Raw genomic sequence first — 15,930 nt, 5'->3', positions numbered from 1 at the left:
TAGGAGATAGCTTCCTCTTACGGCCTTAAATTTTTTTCCTACGTTTAACGGGCAACTGTCATGTGAAAATTTGGTAAATTTCAGGGGTCATTTGACCTTCGAAAGACATTTAAGTGATTTTCTAACCATTTAATGACCGTAATTCAAATTTGAACTACATGTACATGCAACGCCTAACCAAAACGGTTTGAAATATCATATTTTTGTGTACTTGTGTGCGAGTTAATTCCATGTGCAGTAAATTAAAAGGAAATTTCAAACATATTGGTGTCAAGGCATGGGCACATGCATGGAGTGCATGCCCTGGCATTTTAATTCCAAAAAATTAAAAAATGATCAGAAAAACATGAAACCTTGCTTGAATTAATGTCATGCCACAAAGATGATGTGGTCAAAAAATTGGCCTGTTTGACGAAAGTTTGGACACACACCCCTCACAAACCGGAGCAACTCGCTAGAAGGTTCGTGGTTCCAAGAGGGAACAATGCATGTTTGCTGACGGACGGGAGATAGCTTCCTCTTACGGCCTTCAATTTTTTTCCTACGTTTAACGTGCACTAATACAACTGTCATGTGAAACTTTGGAAATTTTGAGGGGTCATTTGACCTTTTAAAGACATTTAAGTGATTTTCTAACCATTTAATGACCGTAATTCAAATTTGAACTACATCTACATGCAACACCTAACCAAAACGGTTTGAAAAATCATATTTTTGTGTACTTGTGTGCGAGTTAAAAAATCATCAGACGATGTAAATATCCGGTGTTTAAAAAAGAAAATGTAAAGATCTAGCAAGACAACCGGCCCCCACACGATTGGCACTCTATCTCGCGGCTCGAGGTTTGGTAGGTGATTGGCGGGGATCATTAATCAGACACGGTTCTGTATTGGAAACCGTCAGCTATTATGTTCACACATGGATTTGCTGCGGGAATTGTGTGTAATTCAAACTACAGTACTTGTAAATTTCGGCGACCGGTGTGTGTACTGTCCCCGTTGATCTAGATTCCGTCCGCCAATAAATACTACCTTGCTCACGTCGTCCCGCCTACATTCTCATCTACATCCTCCCCTCGTCCGGCTGAGAAATCCAGGCAAGTGGCGTTCAAGAAGGAGATGGTGGAGGAAGCCAGGTACCAGGCGGCCTATGAAGCCCGTGATGCCGCCTGAAAAAAGGAGGCGGCGGAGCTTTGGGGGCGGGTGCGTCGTCGCGCCGAGGAGGTGTACGAAGACGGGTACTTCGCGAGGAAGGTCATAGGCGCTGGGCGCCTCGTCGCTGCGTGGAGGTGGGCCGATAAGCTCCAGCGTGCCACCGACGAGGAGCTCTGGTGGGCGCCCAACGAAATGTCAAGATCGGCCACGCGCGTCCGCCAGCAAGAGGCAGATCGGTACGTCAAGCGCTGCAAGGCGGAGGAGTCGGAGTACTGCCTCAGCACTGGGAAGACGCCGCGCACCAGGGAGCTGCTGGCGAGGGGCTGCCGGAATACTGGCCCCAGGAGGGATTATTAGTTTTAGTATTGTTCGTTTTCAATTTTATGCATTGTACCTAGTAATTAAGTATCATCACGTATATGTGATGATATTATATCTATATATATATATATATTCTATGATGATCTAATGAATAATTAATATATACATATATATATTATGAATTCCATTTTCTATCTGTTTTTGTATACTAATTTGAATCTAGCTATTATCATCCACATATACAGAATGGAAAGCGTATACACACACACACATTGAAACAGAACATATAAGAATGGAAAACATAGTACACACATTGAAATAGAGCAATAAACAGAGCAATACTATGATTGCTGTGAATATATAGCTATCCACGTTGTAACGATTTTTCAAAATAAAACGCGTCCATGAGACCATGACCAGCAGCCCTTGCCTAGGGTAGCTCTTGGCTCTGCCTGAACTCGTGCAGGCGTTCGTCCAAGTGGTCGACACGCTCGCGGTACATCTGGAGCGCGATCTAGAGCTCCAAGTTGGCTATTTCATCGGAGATCACCATCTCGAGGATGCGATGGCCATGTTCCTCTACTGCGCCCAGGTGGACACCTGGGCCAAGGAGGCGGTCGAGCCTACGGACCAGCGCGTTGGCATCTAGCGGGCCGCGGATAAGGCGAACGGCGGCACCCATGCGAACAGCGCGGCGGGCGTCCGGTGCAAGTACAGCGCGGCCGGCCTCTGGTGCAAGTACGGCGCTGAGGGCCTCTGCCCACTCCTGGCGAGGAATGGGGGTACTGACAGGACATGTACCCAGCTACGACTCCGTGTCGACAGCAAGCAAGCGCCGATGGATCCGCTCTTGCTGTGCGGCGCGCCGCGCCTCTCGCTCTGCGACGCTCCAACGGTCTCGCCGTGCGGCGAGCCGCAGCCTATCGGCGCGGACGCGCCTAGCTTGCTCTGCGGCGCGCCATCAATCATGTTGTGCAGCGAGCTGCAGCCTGTGAGCGCTGACATGCCTATCTTGATCCATGGTGCTCAAGCGCCATGCGCCAAAGGTCTGCTCAACCCTGGCGATGACGTGCATCACGGTGTCGTCCATCGAGTTGCCGGGGAGCGCCTCAGCCTCGACGGGCCATGGCGCCTACTCGTTTTCCTCGTCGACGAGGTTGATGGCAAAGGCGACGCTTTGGTGGGTTGTCATGCTTGGAAAAGGTGGATGTGTTACAGGCTGCGCTTGTCGCCTTCGTGTGTCGCGCGCCCCCTATGCGCAATATAGCAGGGTGGCGAGAAACAGGTGAGGAAATGGCGGGAAATGGTGGCGTGTTCATAAAACGCCATCAATTAATGGAAACTTAGCATCGAGCTAGCACAAGAAGTAGATGATGATCAGATGAACATGGACCACACTAGGGAACCCGTCGGTGATGAATTCATCAATACCAAATGGTTGAATACTAGCAAGCGTTTTCCCACAACACGCACGACCTATTCCATCACAAATAGGTCGGATGGATCAATTGTATGCCACGTATCGCACATTGTCAAAAAGTAATGCGGTAGACCTTCTTTAACATGTGTTAAAAAAAACCAGGACCTCGAGGTTAAATTAGCTGAGGGAATGGGGCATTTTGGTCATTTGACCGAAATGACCCATCCCATCACCTAATTTAACGTCGACACAACTTCCCATCCAGTCACCCATCCGATGGCTGCTCCAGCCTGAGCACACTTAACTTGATAGTTTTCTTACATGAGCTACAGGTGGAACAGCTAGTCCTTGCTAATAGGAACGCCTCTTCACATCCTTATGGCATATCCGGATGACCGCCCATCCCACAATGGCCAATAGATGTTGTGTAGACAGAGCATATCACATACGTCTTATTAGAAGCAATCGTCTGCGTTATTATCAGTCTTCGCACACATTTCTGATTACAGACCTATCTACCGCGTATCACACACATCTTGTTATATTGAACCGTTTCTGTTCTCTTGCCTAATCACAAACAGTTCATCCGAGTGAACCGTATGCTGTACATCGCACACACCTTGATCGGGCTGACCGTTTCTTTTGTGTTGCCTAATCACAAACAGTTCATCCGAGTGAACCGTATGATGTACATCGCACACACCTTCATCTGGCTGCCCGTTTCTTTTGTTCCTCCTCATCGCAAACAGTTAATTGAGCTGAACCGTATGCCCTGCATCGCACACGCAACTAAAATCTGAACCGTGTTTCATGCATCCTCCATCGCAAATGTTTTGCACCTTTTTTTGACGGTTATTTTACACCACCGTTTGTGATTATGGCATCGCACACAATTTCTTCGAAGGGTCTCTGATCGTAGTGTCGCGTTAGCAGCATCCTGCAGTAGTGAAGAAGGAGGGGGCTCTCTCCCCCTCCCTCCCGGTGGCATCGGAACACCGCCAAGACCATCATCGTGACTGTGATCTACACCAACAAATTCGCCGCCGTCATCACCAACTCTCTCCCCCTCTATGCAGCGGTGTAACACCTCTTCTCCCCACTTTAATCTCTACTTAAACATGGTGCTCAATGCTATATATTATTTCCCAATGATGTATGGCTATCCTATGATGTTTGAGTAGATCCATTTTGTCCTATGGGTTAATTGATGATCGTGATTGGTTTGAGTTGTATGTTTTATTATTGGTGTTGTCCTATGGTCCTCTCTGTGTCACGCAAGCGTGAGGGATCTGTCGTGGTTCTAAGTCTGACAATAGAATGGGGGGTAGGTATGAGGAGGCAAGATCCTAGCTACGGTGAAGTTGTGCACGCAAGACTTACGAGTTCAGGCCCTTCTCAGAGGAATTAACAGCCCTACGTCTCGGTGCCCGGAGGCTGGTCGATTGGATTATGCGTGAAGTTACAGGGGGTGGGAACCCTTGTCCTAGAGGAGGGGGGTGGCTTATATAGAGTGCGCCAGGACCCCAGCCATCCCCGGTTACATAGGGTTCAATGTACATAAAGAGGGGACGTTACTGGTAACGTCAGCATTAAAGTCATATAAATGATCATTAAGACTACGGAGTGAACGTCTGACCGTTGCCATCCAGAGTAACCTTAGATCTTCTGTACTCCGAGTGGTTTCTGATATGATCGAATGATTATATCCTGGTCGAATGGAATTGGGTTATCCGAGCGGAACCGTTGGTCGAGTGGGTTGCATCCTGAGGTGATTTCAGTCGGTAGAAGTTGCCATCCTTTGAATGTCTTTGACTGTAGGGCAGTGTCCTTGGGATGGGTGTCTAGATCATGTCTATTACCCTACCCTAGGTACATGTCATCGTGATTAGCCCCCGAATGGTTCAGGGTCCGAGTGGAGATGGAGTTGAAGATGGTTCCGACCCAACTTTCATGCTTCGGAAGCATTTTACTTGGATTGGTGAACCATGCAGAAAGTTCGACCTCATTTTCAGTCGCCTTGATCCATTCTGAGAATGTTGAGTGAATTTTGCTGATAAGCTTCGAATGCTGATATGGTATAAAATCTTCGGCGCAATCGACTGCACTGGCATCCCTGGATCTCACGGGATTCGAAATTTTGAGAAGCGCACGGGACGGAGAGGACCGCAGTGAGCGGAGCGGATTAGGCAGGGGTGCCTCAATTTTCGCGCCTCCTTTTTTGCCAGGTACCAAGCACGCACCCGTTGCGGGATTTGACAGGATTGCCTGGGCCCACAAGTCAGTCGGATTAGGCCCATATAAGGCGTCTGGGCCGGTGTTTTTTGCACAGTGCGTCTCATTTTCTTTCTTCCTCCTCTGCTTCTCCCCTCCGTCCGCCTCCACCCTCGATGCCGCCGCCCAGCCCGAGTGCCACTCACAGCAATGGCGAAGGACAAGACGGCAACCCTGGAGCGTGCGAAGAAGGCGACGGTGAAGGCGAAGGGCAAGAAGACGAGCCGGGGAGGGTCGTCGTCGAGATCTGGCCTGCCGCCCTGCTGGATCCAGGGCGACTGGATTCGATCCATGATCTAGCAGGAGGATCTGGAGGATCTGGTTGATGGGAGATTTATTCCCCATGGTTCCTGGCGGCTTCCGGAGGACGAGACCGAGCCGCAACCGCAGGAGGGTGAGTGTGTCCTTCTCGCGACTCACGTCGACCGCGGTTTCTCTTTGCCCCCCCCATCCTTTCTTCCGGGGCTTTCTGAACTTTTCTGGAGCCCAACTTCATCACTTCTCCCCCAACACCATCACCTACCTCGCTGCATTCGTGTCCATGTGTGAGAATTTTCTGGGCTGTCGACCGCACTGGGGTCTCTTCAAACACATTTTCACTTGTCGTTCTTAGTCTGTAAAAAAGGCTAATCCGAGTGATGAGAGGACACACGTGATCCAGATGTGTGGAGGTCTAGGGATCCAGATGAGGGGTAAAAGTACTTTCCCTGCTATAATTCTTCCCGAGTTAGTCAGGGGGTGGCAGTCGACCTGGTTCTATTGTAAGGACCAACCGACCCCTGGTCAGTCGACTGGCCTTCCTCCATTTTCCATGGAGCGAGTTGAGAAGCCCTCTCCCTTGAAAGTGACTCCAGCTGAGAAAGTGGAGGTGAATATGTTGGTTGAGCGAGTAGTCTAACTTGTCCGCGACGGTGTGACTAGCATGGACTTGTTAGAGGTGTTTCTCAGTTGACGCATCCAGCCACTCCAAGCTCACGATCATCCGATGTGGATGTACTCGGGTATTGATGACAGCACTCGGATCCATCCGGAGGAAGTTGACGAGGAGATAGTGGCGCAGTGGTTGCGGGGCATCATTGGCAACAAGGACAACCCCAGGGGGTCTAGGAGGATTCCTCCACTCGACAACACCTACGAGATAGACAAGGTCCGACTCTTTACTTCCGAGTGTCTTTTTGTACTGACATGTATTTATTCTCGAAACTGATTGATATCCGCTCAACTCTGTGCCTTGCAGATCTACACTGAGATGTATTCGATGCCCAACGGAGAGCAGGAGCAGGAGCAGGAGGGAGAAGCGAGCGGAGGTGACAGCGGCGACTGGCATTCTGACGGAGGAGAAGACGAGGAGAGTGAAGACTCAAGCAGTGGTGAGGAGGTCGACTCTCCACCTCGCTCGGAAAGACGCTCCAAGCAGAGGCAAGACCCAGCAAGTATTCGTGGCAAAGCGACTCCACCGACTGGACAGACTTCAAAGCGCACTCGAACATCTTCTCCTGTGCCGACTGAGAAAGCTCCGAAGCAGCCCAAAGTCGCGCCATCAAAGCCCCGGAAGGCCTTGCCCAAGATTAAAGTGGCCGTCCCCATCGCTTCTGGGTAATCATTGTGCTGGACCACTTAGTTTTGCATGACTCGATCTTCGGTCGACTCACTTTCCTGTTTTGACCGAGTGAATTCTGAAATTTGCAGTGCTGCTACTTCTGGGACATCTATTTATAAAGATGGTGATGATGAGGAGATGGAAGACGCGGTCACTTCCAATGCAGGTATAACTCTTGTCATCTTGTCTTTACTTTACCAGCCACTTTGACGGTCGACTGAACTCTTGCGATCGATTCCTTTGCAGCTCCGCCCAATGTTATTGAACTTCCAGATGACAATGAAGATGTGCCACAGAGACCCACGAGAAGGAGGGGCAGGACTTCAGGCAGGAAGGCACCAGCTAGCAAGACGCCCCAGTCGACGCCGGTGACGGAATCAGTGATTCAGCAGTCCAGAGACCTCAACCGGGCTTCTGTTACTTTTGCCGTTCCAGTGTCGAGTGAACGTCCTTCATCGTTGACTGCACAAGTCCCTGTTTCATCTGTACGAGACCACACCTCGGATCCTCAAGCTGCTGCGATTGATCTGCCTTCACCACTTTTCACCACCCATCATGTCCCAGAGGACCAAGTGGGCGCTGCCAAGGAAGCCATACGCCAGGCAGGCCTTATGATGGAACAAATGAAAGTGGTGCATGAGGCTAGTCGGGCTGCTTATGATGCCAGCTCAACCCTCCAGGCCAATGTCCAGGTTAGTTGATTTCCGACTGATCTCCTAGCTTGACGCTTGTTCTGTTAGGATATGCTACCTGAAAGCTTTCATTGTGCATCCATTTGTCAGTCTGCACTTCGCATCTGTACACCCACTGGGTGTTTCAATTTAAGTTGAGTAGTTTTTCCAGTTGAGTCGACTAGGTTGTGTTGATTGTATCTTTGGACTAGTGGGGGCACGCAGAGTGCACCCACTGGGTGTAGTCCCCGAGGCCGCCGTCGAATGTGTGATTCGGCGGGGGTCTTGATAAATATGTCTTGTTCTTCAGTTTTTCCACTCGGTCTGGGCAGACCATGTCGAGTGGAACCTGAACTAGTGGGGGCACGCTGAGTGCACCGACTGGGTGTAGTCTCCGAGACCGCGGTCGACTGCGGGCAGTCGGTTGTGGTTTGAGAATAACTGTTGCTTCTCTCTTTCTTCTTTTTTTTACATTCTTCCACTCGGTCTGTACGGACCATGTCGAGTGGAACCTGCACCAGTGGGGGCACGCTAAGTGCACCCACTGGGTGTAGTCCCCAAGACTATTGTTGAATGTTTTATTCGGCAGTAGTCTTAGAAATTTTTGAATTTGAACTTCATTGCCTGGTAAGCAACCAAACTTTGTATCTGTTGACTGACTGTCCCCTGACCACAGGAATCTTGTGAACTTGGAGCCCAGTTTGCTGACTTGGAGCAGAAGCAGATCCAGCTCAATCTTGATCTGGAGTTAGCCAAGGAGAACTTTCAGAATGCTAAGGATGATGCTGCTGGTATGGAAAACTTGTCGACTGACTCTTTTCTGAACCGAGTGTTTTTTGCTTCCTCTGAACCGAGCGTTATTTCTTTCAGAAAAAATGAGCCAGGCTTTGGAGAAGAAGGATCTTGACCTTGCGGCCACACAAAAATCTGCCGAAGAGAAAACATCACTTGCCGACGAGAAGCTGGCTTCAGTCGGGAAGTTAGAAACAGAAAATGCCAAGCTGAAGACTACTCTTGACGAGGCCAATAAAGAGGTGACTCGGCTGAAGAAGGACAAGGGAGCTTTGACTGACAAGGTTGGTGATCTCAGTCGAAGGAGAGACGAGCTGGAGACTTATCTGGGAGGACTCGCCAAGAAGTTATTCGTTATGATTGAAGGTACCTTTCCTTGTCCGACTGTTTTGTTATCGTCGATTCATCATAAAGCCGTCGACTCATTATTTCTTTGTGAGTACAGAATTCTGCCAAAACTTTGAGGAAGAAACTGGGCGAATCGAGACAAGCTTGGACCCTATCAATTCCCCTGTTAAGGATGAAGCTGCCATGACGCGCTTCGACTGGAATCCCGACTTGCCAGTGTTATAGACTACCTCGCTCGACTGAAGGTTGCGGTGTCGCGGATCGACACGGCGCTCTGGCCAAGGGAGATGCTCCAAAATGACCTTGAGTCTTTGATGACTCAAATCAATGAGATCCCTGGTCGAGTGCAGGAATGGAAGAAATTCTCTGCTCAGTGTGGCGCTGACGTAGCTCTGTCCCTTGTTCGCGTCCATTGCAAGGAGGCCAAAGAAGAGAAGTTAGCAGCGATCAAGGTTGCCAGCACCAAGAGACTGGACTTCCAGTCTTTCATGGAGACCTTCAATGCTGCTGCTACTCGTATTGCAGATGGAATTGACCTGGATGAGTTTGTCGAGCCTGCCAGTCCTCCTCCTGCGGAGTGAACAAACTTTTATGATCCGATTAAATTAGCCTCGGTATGCCCAGTGGTTTTGTAACCGTTAGACTCATTTGGGCCTGATGCCCGAGTACCTTAATCTGTGGTCTGGAACCTCGTGGGATTTATCTGAACTTGGTTTTTTCTTAAATATGTTTTCCTTTATCTCCGAGTGGAACTTGTATCTTCACACGGAACAGACTTTGGTACTTGTGATGTTGTTCTGAGGAAAGGGTCGCGGACGACCTACACCTCGCTGTTCCTGCTGATCGGGATGGATCGCACATTGTATTTGCAGCGCAGCTCTGAGGAGAAGGTCGCAAACGACCTGCACCTCGTCGTCCTTGCGGATCAAGATGGAGCGCACATTGTATTTGTGGCGTAGCTCTAAGGAGAAGGTCGCAGATGACCTGTACCTCATCGTCCTTATGGATCATGATGGAGCGTGTGGCCAAGTCCCCGAGTGAGAAGGTTGCTGTTCACTCGGTGGGATTTTTTTTCAAACTTAGGCGAGTACGGAACTGCAGCTAAGCCCCCGAGTGAGAGGGTTGCTCTTCACTCGGTGAGATTTTTTCAAACTTAGGCGAGTATGGAATTGCAGCTAAGCCCCCGAGTGAGAGGGTTGCTCTTCACTCGGTGGGATTTTTCAAACTTAGGCGAGTACGAAACTGCAGCTAAGCCCCCGAGTGAGAGGGTTGCTCTTCACTCGGTGGGATTTTTTCAAACTTAGGCGAGTATGGAACTACAGCTAAGCCCCCGAGTGAGAGGGTTGCTCTTCACTAGGTGGGATTTTTCAAACTTAGGCAAGTACGGAACTGCAGCTAAGCCCCCGAGTGAGAGGGTTGCTCTCCACTCGGTGGGATTTTTTCAAACTTAGGCGAGTATGGAACTGCAGCTAAGCCCCCGAGTGAGAGGGTTGCTCTTCACTCGGTGGGATTTTTCAAACTTAGGCGAGTACAGAACTGCAGCTAAGCCCCCGAGTGAGAGGGTTGCTCTTCACTTGGTGGGATTTTCCAAACTTAGGCAAGTACGGAACTGCAACTAAGCCCCTGAGTGAGAGGGTTGCTCTTCACTCGGTGGGATTTTTTCAAACTTAGGCGAGTACGGAATTGCAGCTAAGCCCCCGAGTGAGAAGGTTGCTCTTCACTCGGTGGGACTTTTCAAACTTAGGCGAGTACGGAACTGCAGCTAAGCCCCCGAGTGAGAGGCTTGCTCTTCACTCGGTAGGATTTTTTCAAACTTAGGCGAACCAGATTCGCAGCTAAGCCCCCGAGTGAGAGGCTTGCTCTTCACTCGGTAGGATTTTGTTTTTGAAACTTAGGCAAATCGGATTCGGAGCTAAGACACCCACTGGGGGATTTTGAACACATGTATAAGTAACAACAATCATTTAGGAGACTGTAAAACCGTGTCTTTGATAAATAAACTAAAAGGTACTTCTTATTACATCTCAACAGTATGAATGCTTAAGTATAAAAATGGCGGAGCAGCTCCGCATTCCAAGCGCGTGGCTCGTCTTTCTTGTGTTCCACATCGTACAGATGATACGCTCCATTGTGGAGCACCTTGGTGATGATGAAGGGGCCTTCCCAAGCGGGAGCAAGTTTGTGAGGCCATTGCTGATCCACTCGGAGCACGAGGTCTCCCTCCTGAAATGCTCAACCTCTCACGTTTCTAGCATGGAAATGACGGAGGTCTTGCTTATAAATGGTCGACCTGATCAGGGCCATCTCTCTTTCCTCTGCCAGAAGATCAACAGCATCTTGCCGGGCTTGTTTTGCTTCTGCTTCTGAGAAAAGTTCTACTCGCGAAGCATTGTGAAGTAAATCAGACGGCAGCACAACTTCAGCTCCATAGACCATGAAGAAGGGAGTCCGACCAGTCGACCGATTCGGCGTTGTTCTTAGGCCCCACAGTACTGATGGTAACTCGTCCACCCAGGCACATGCCGCGTGTTTGAGGTCATGCATCAACCTGGGCTTCAGACCCTGGAGGATCAAACCATTTGCCCTTTCTGCTTGTCCATTCGACTACGGGTGAGCGACTAAAGCATAGTCGACCCGAGTGCCTTGGGAAGCATAGAAAGCTCTGAACTCATCTGAATCAAAGTTTGAACCATTGTCCGTGATGATGCTGTGCGGGACCCCATATCTGAATGTTAACTCTCTAATGAAGCTGATGGCGGTACATGAGTCGAGGTTTTTGATGGGTTTGGCTTCAATCCACTTAGTGAACTTGTCGACTGCAACAAGTAGACGAGTGAACCCACTCATGCCAGTCCTCGGAGGTCCAACCATATCCAATTCCCAAATTACAAAGGGCCAGACGAGTGGAATGGTCTTCAGGGCTGATGCAGGCTTGTGAGACATGTTGGAGTAGAATTGACAGCCTTCACACTTGTCGACTATGTCTTTTACCATTTCATTTTCTCGCGGCCAATAAAATCCCGCTCGGTATGCTTTGGCCACAATGCTCCGAGAGGACGCATGGTGACCACAGGTCCCTAAGTGGTTGTCATTCAAAATCATTCGACCTTCTTCTGGCGTGATGCACCACTGAGCAACCCCAGTAACACTCTCTCTGTAGAGCTGTCCACCTATTACCGTGAAGGCTTTGGATCGACGGAAAAATCTGACGTGCCTCATCTCCATCTTCTGGAAGTTCTTTCCTGAGAATATATGCAATATACGGTACTGTCCAATCAGGAGTGACGACCAAAACCTCCATGATTAAGTCGACTACGGCTGGGATTTCAACTTCAGTCGGATCAGTAGAACTCTTAGGCTGCGAGGGCTCTTCTGTGAAGGGATCCTCTTGAACTGATGGTGTGTGAAGATGCTCCAAGAACACATTGCTGGGAATGGGCTCCCGCTTGGAACCTATCTTTGCCAGGTCATCAGCTGTCTGGTTCTTCAGTCGGGGACTGTGGTGGAGCTCTAGCCCTTCAAACTTCTTTTCTAACTTTCTCACTGCATTGCAATAGCCAGTCATAGCTGGGCTCCTGATGTCCCACTCCTTCATCACTTGATTGACCACCAAATCTGAGTCGCTGTAGACCATTAGGCGACGGACGCCGAGTGAAATGGCCATACGCAACCCATACAGAAGTGCCTCATATTAGGCGTCATTGTTGGAGGAATCAAAGTGAATCTGGAGGACGTAACTGAGTTTGTCGCCTCGCGGGGATACCAGGACTACTCCAGCACTAGAACCATTCAGCATCTTGGATCCATCAAAGAAGATAGTCCAATGTTCCGAGTGAATCTGAGTCGGTTGTTGCTGCTCAATCCATTCGACGAGGAAATCTGCTATCGCTTGGGACTTGATTGCTTTCTTTGCCTCAAACTTGATATCCAATGGAAGGAGTTCAATCGCCGACTTTGACACTCGACTAGTTGCATCTTTGTTGTTCAGAATTTCTGACAGTGGAGCATCGCTAACGACTGTAATCGAGTGATCTGAGAAATAATGTGCAACTTTCTTCGTGGTCAAGTAAATTCCATAGACAAGCTTCTGATAGTGCGGATATCTATGCTTGGACGGAGTTAAGACTTCAGAAATATAGTACACTGGGCGCTAAACCTTGTAGGCTTTACCTTCTTCTTCCCGCTCGACCGTGAGTACTGTACTGACAACTTGTCCAGTGGCTGCAATATAAAGCAGTAAAGGCTCTTTGCTGATTGGAGCAGCGAGCATCGGCTGGGTGGAAAGCAGGGTTTTGAGCTCTACAAACGCTGCATCAGCTTCAGGAGTCTACTCGAACTTATCAGATTTCTTCATCAATCGGTAAAGAGGCAATGCCTTTTCACCGAGACGAGAGATGAATCGACTCAAATCTGCCAAACAACCAGTAAGCTTCTGAACGTCGTGTACGCGCACAGGGCGTTTCATTCGGAGTATTGCACCAACTTTCTCTGGGTTTGCATCGATCCCACGTTCGGAAATGAGGAAACCGAGTAACTTTCCACCTGGAACTCCGAATGTACACTTCGATGGATTAAGCTTGATGTCATATCTTCTCAGATTGTCAAAGGTTTCAGTGAGGTCAGTCATTAGGTCGGAACCTTTACGTGACTTAACCACAATGTCATCCATGTATGCTTCCACATTCCGACTGATTTAAGTGAGCAGGCACTTCTGTATCGCATGAATGTGGCACCCGCATTCTTGAGACCAAAGGGCATAGTAACTTAGCAAAAGCACCCCAATGGGGTGATAAAAGCTGTTTTTATTTTGTCGGGTCCATACAGTCGGATCTGATGGTACCCGGAATATGCATCCAGAAAGGACAATCACTCACATCCCATAGTTGAGTCGACTATTTGATCGATGCGGGGAGAGGGAAGTGATCTTTCGGGCAGGCCCGATTGATATGCTTGAAGTCAATACACATACAGAGAGAATCATCTTTCTTGGAGACCATGACGACGTTGGCGAGCCACTCAGAGTGGTAAATCTCTCGGATGAACTCAGCTGCCAGAAGCCGAGGCACTTCCTCGCCAATTGCCTTTCTTTTCTCCACGGCTCACCGTCGGAGATGCTCTTTGACAGGTTTTGCTTTCGGGTCGACTCGCAAACGGTGCTCAGCCAGTCCCCTGGGTACACCTGGCATGTCAAAAGGTTTCCATGCGAAGATGTCCCAGTTCTCACGGAGGAACTGGATGAGCGCTTCTTCCTATTTGTTGTCGAGTGTTGTTGAGATATGAGTCGGAGCAGCATTGGGATCGGTCGGGTGAATATGAACTGACTTTGTTTCACCAGACAACTTAAATGCAGAGTCTGAAGCAGGCTTCTTAGCTCTCAAAAAATCACTTGGATCTGCAGTCTTCTTGTATTCTTCCATTTCTACCGCTGCCATCTGTTCATTGACAATCTTCGAGCCCTTTTGGAGGCACTCTTCCGCTCGCTGCCGATTACCAGTGACTGTGATCACGCCCCTAGGGCCAGACATCTTGAGTTTGAGGTACGCATAACATGGTCGAGCCATGAAACGAGCATATGCAGTTCTGCCCAGGATAGCATGATAAGCACTGTGAAAATCCACAACTTCAAATGTCAACTTTTCCTTACGGTAATTCTTTGAATCACCGAAAACCATGTCAAGAGTGATCTGGCCGAGTGAATCGGCTTTCTTTCCAGGGATGACTCCGTGGAACCGCATGTTGCTCTCGCTGAGCTTGGACATCGGAATGCCCATCCCTCAGAGGGTCTCAGCATACAAAATGTTCAAACCACTGCCGCCATCCATCAAGACTTTGGTCAATCAGGTGCCCCCAACGACTGGGTCGACCACCAATGCTTGCCTCCCAGGGGTGGCAACGCGCGGCGGGTGGTCGGACTGGTCGAATGTGATGGGAGTCTTTGACCATTTCAAATACGTTGTCATTGCCAGAGCAACCATATTTAATTCCCTGTTGATGAATTTCAGTTGACTTTTGCTTTCAATGTCGGCAAAAATCACCAAAGTGGAATTGACATTGGGAAATCCATCATCATCCTCTTCCTTGTCCTCATCCTTATCAGATTCCTTCTCTTTCTCACTGGGTGGTTTTTCTCGGAACTGCTGGATAAGGAGTCGACACTGTCGAGTGGTATGTTTGGGATAAATCAGATTACCCTCTTCATCCTTCTTGGTGCGAGTTAATCCAACACATCGTTTCCTGCTTGATCTTTCACCTTCTTGGGGATCCAGGGCCCTTTAGGCTTTCCCTTAAATTTTCCTTGGGTCGCGACTGCAACCTCTCTCAGGATCCGCAGGTTCTGCTTTGCGCTTCTGCTTCTGATTGGAATTACCTCCTCCATTGTCCTGGCCGACTGGTTTGCTCTTGCCGCTACGGAGTCGGTCTTCTTCTTTGACGTTTATGTACCGAGTGGCTATTTCCATCATTCGGGTCAGGGTCATGTCTCCTGTCCGACCGAATTTCAAGTTAAGCTCCCGATACCAAACGCCCTCCTTGAAGGTGCAAACTGCTTAATGCTGAGACACATTCTCCACTGTGTGATGCAAAGTGGTCCACCTCTGGATGTAATCCCTCAAAGTTTCATTCGGTTTTTGCACACAATGCTGCAATTCTGCCAACCCTGCAGGTCGTTTGCATGTGCCCTCGAACATTCTGACAAACACTCGGGCTAACTCCTCCCAGCTGAATATACTGCCCGGAGCCAACTAATTCAACCAAGCTCTAGCTGACCCTTCAAGCATAAGGGGAAGGTGCTTCATGGCCACCTCATCATTTCCACCACCGATTTGTACAGCCACTCGGTAATCCTCAAGCCAAGTGTCAGGCTTTGATTCACCAGTGAACTTACTAACTCCGGTCGCCAACCTGAAGTCGGGAGGGATCTCTGTGGCTTTGATGGCTCTGCTAAAACATTCGGGACCAGAAACATGCACTCTGCTTCCAGTCGAGCGATCTCTATCGTGTCCTTCTCTGTGTGCTCGGTTCCTGTCAACCAGACCTTGCACCAAAATTGACCTTGCATCAAACCCTGGCTCTCTTGGGTCGACTGGCATCCTCCGTTCCTCACTGTACGGGCGCCTATCATCATAATGCGGGGGCACATATGATCCGCCCCTCGGAGGGGGCGTAGGCACTCGACGGCGGTCATCACGGTCGAGCCGATGATCGTACTGCTCGTGGTTCCGACCCAAGTACTGTCCTTGGTGATGCCCACGTCCCTCATGCTGCGGAGGCGATCTTGGGCAGTGAGCCGACTAGACTGTGTCAGCCACCACAGATCTGCTATGGATTCTGTTACGCAACCAAGACACTGCAGTG

The 15,930-nt window shown here is 49.4% G+C and overlaps 1 pseudogene; it reads right to left on the bottom strand.

Annotated features, from left to right (window-relative positions):
* Positions 1–5,459, bottom strand: part of LOC141041061 (uncharacterized) — a 63,682-nt pseudogene extending 58,223 nt beyond the window's left edge.
* Positions 5,460–15,930: the final 10,471 nt, after the last annotated feature.

The sequence above is a fragment of the Aegilops tauschii genome, chromosome 2, assembly GCF_002575655.3.
Source record: "Aegilops tauschii subsp. strangulata cultivar AL8/78 chromosome 2, Aet v6.0, whole genome shotgun sequence".
NCBI classification, from domain to species: Eukaryota; Viridiplantae; Streptophyta; class Magnoliopsida; order Poales; family Poaceae; genus Aegilops; species Aegilops tauschii.
Note: the sequence above shows the minus strand (reverse complement) of the source record. Positions and strands in the feature narration are given on the sequence as shown.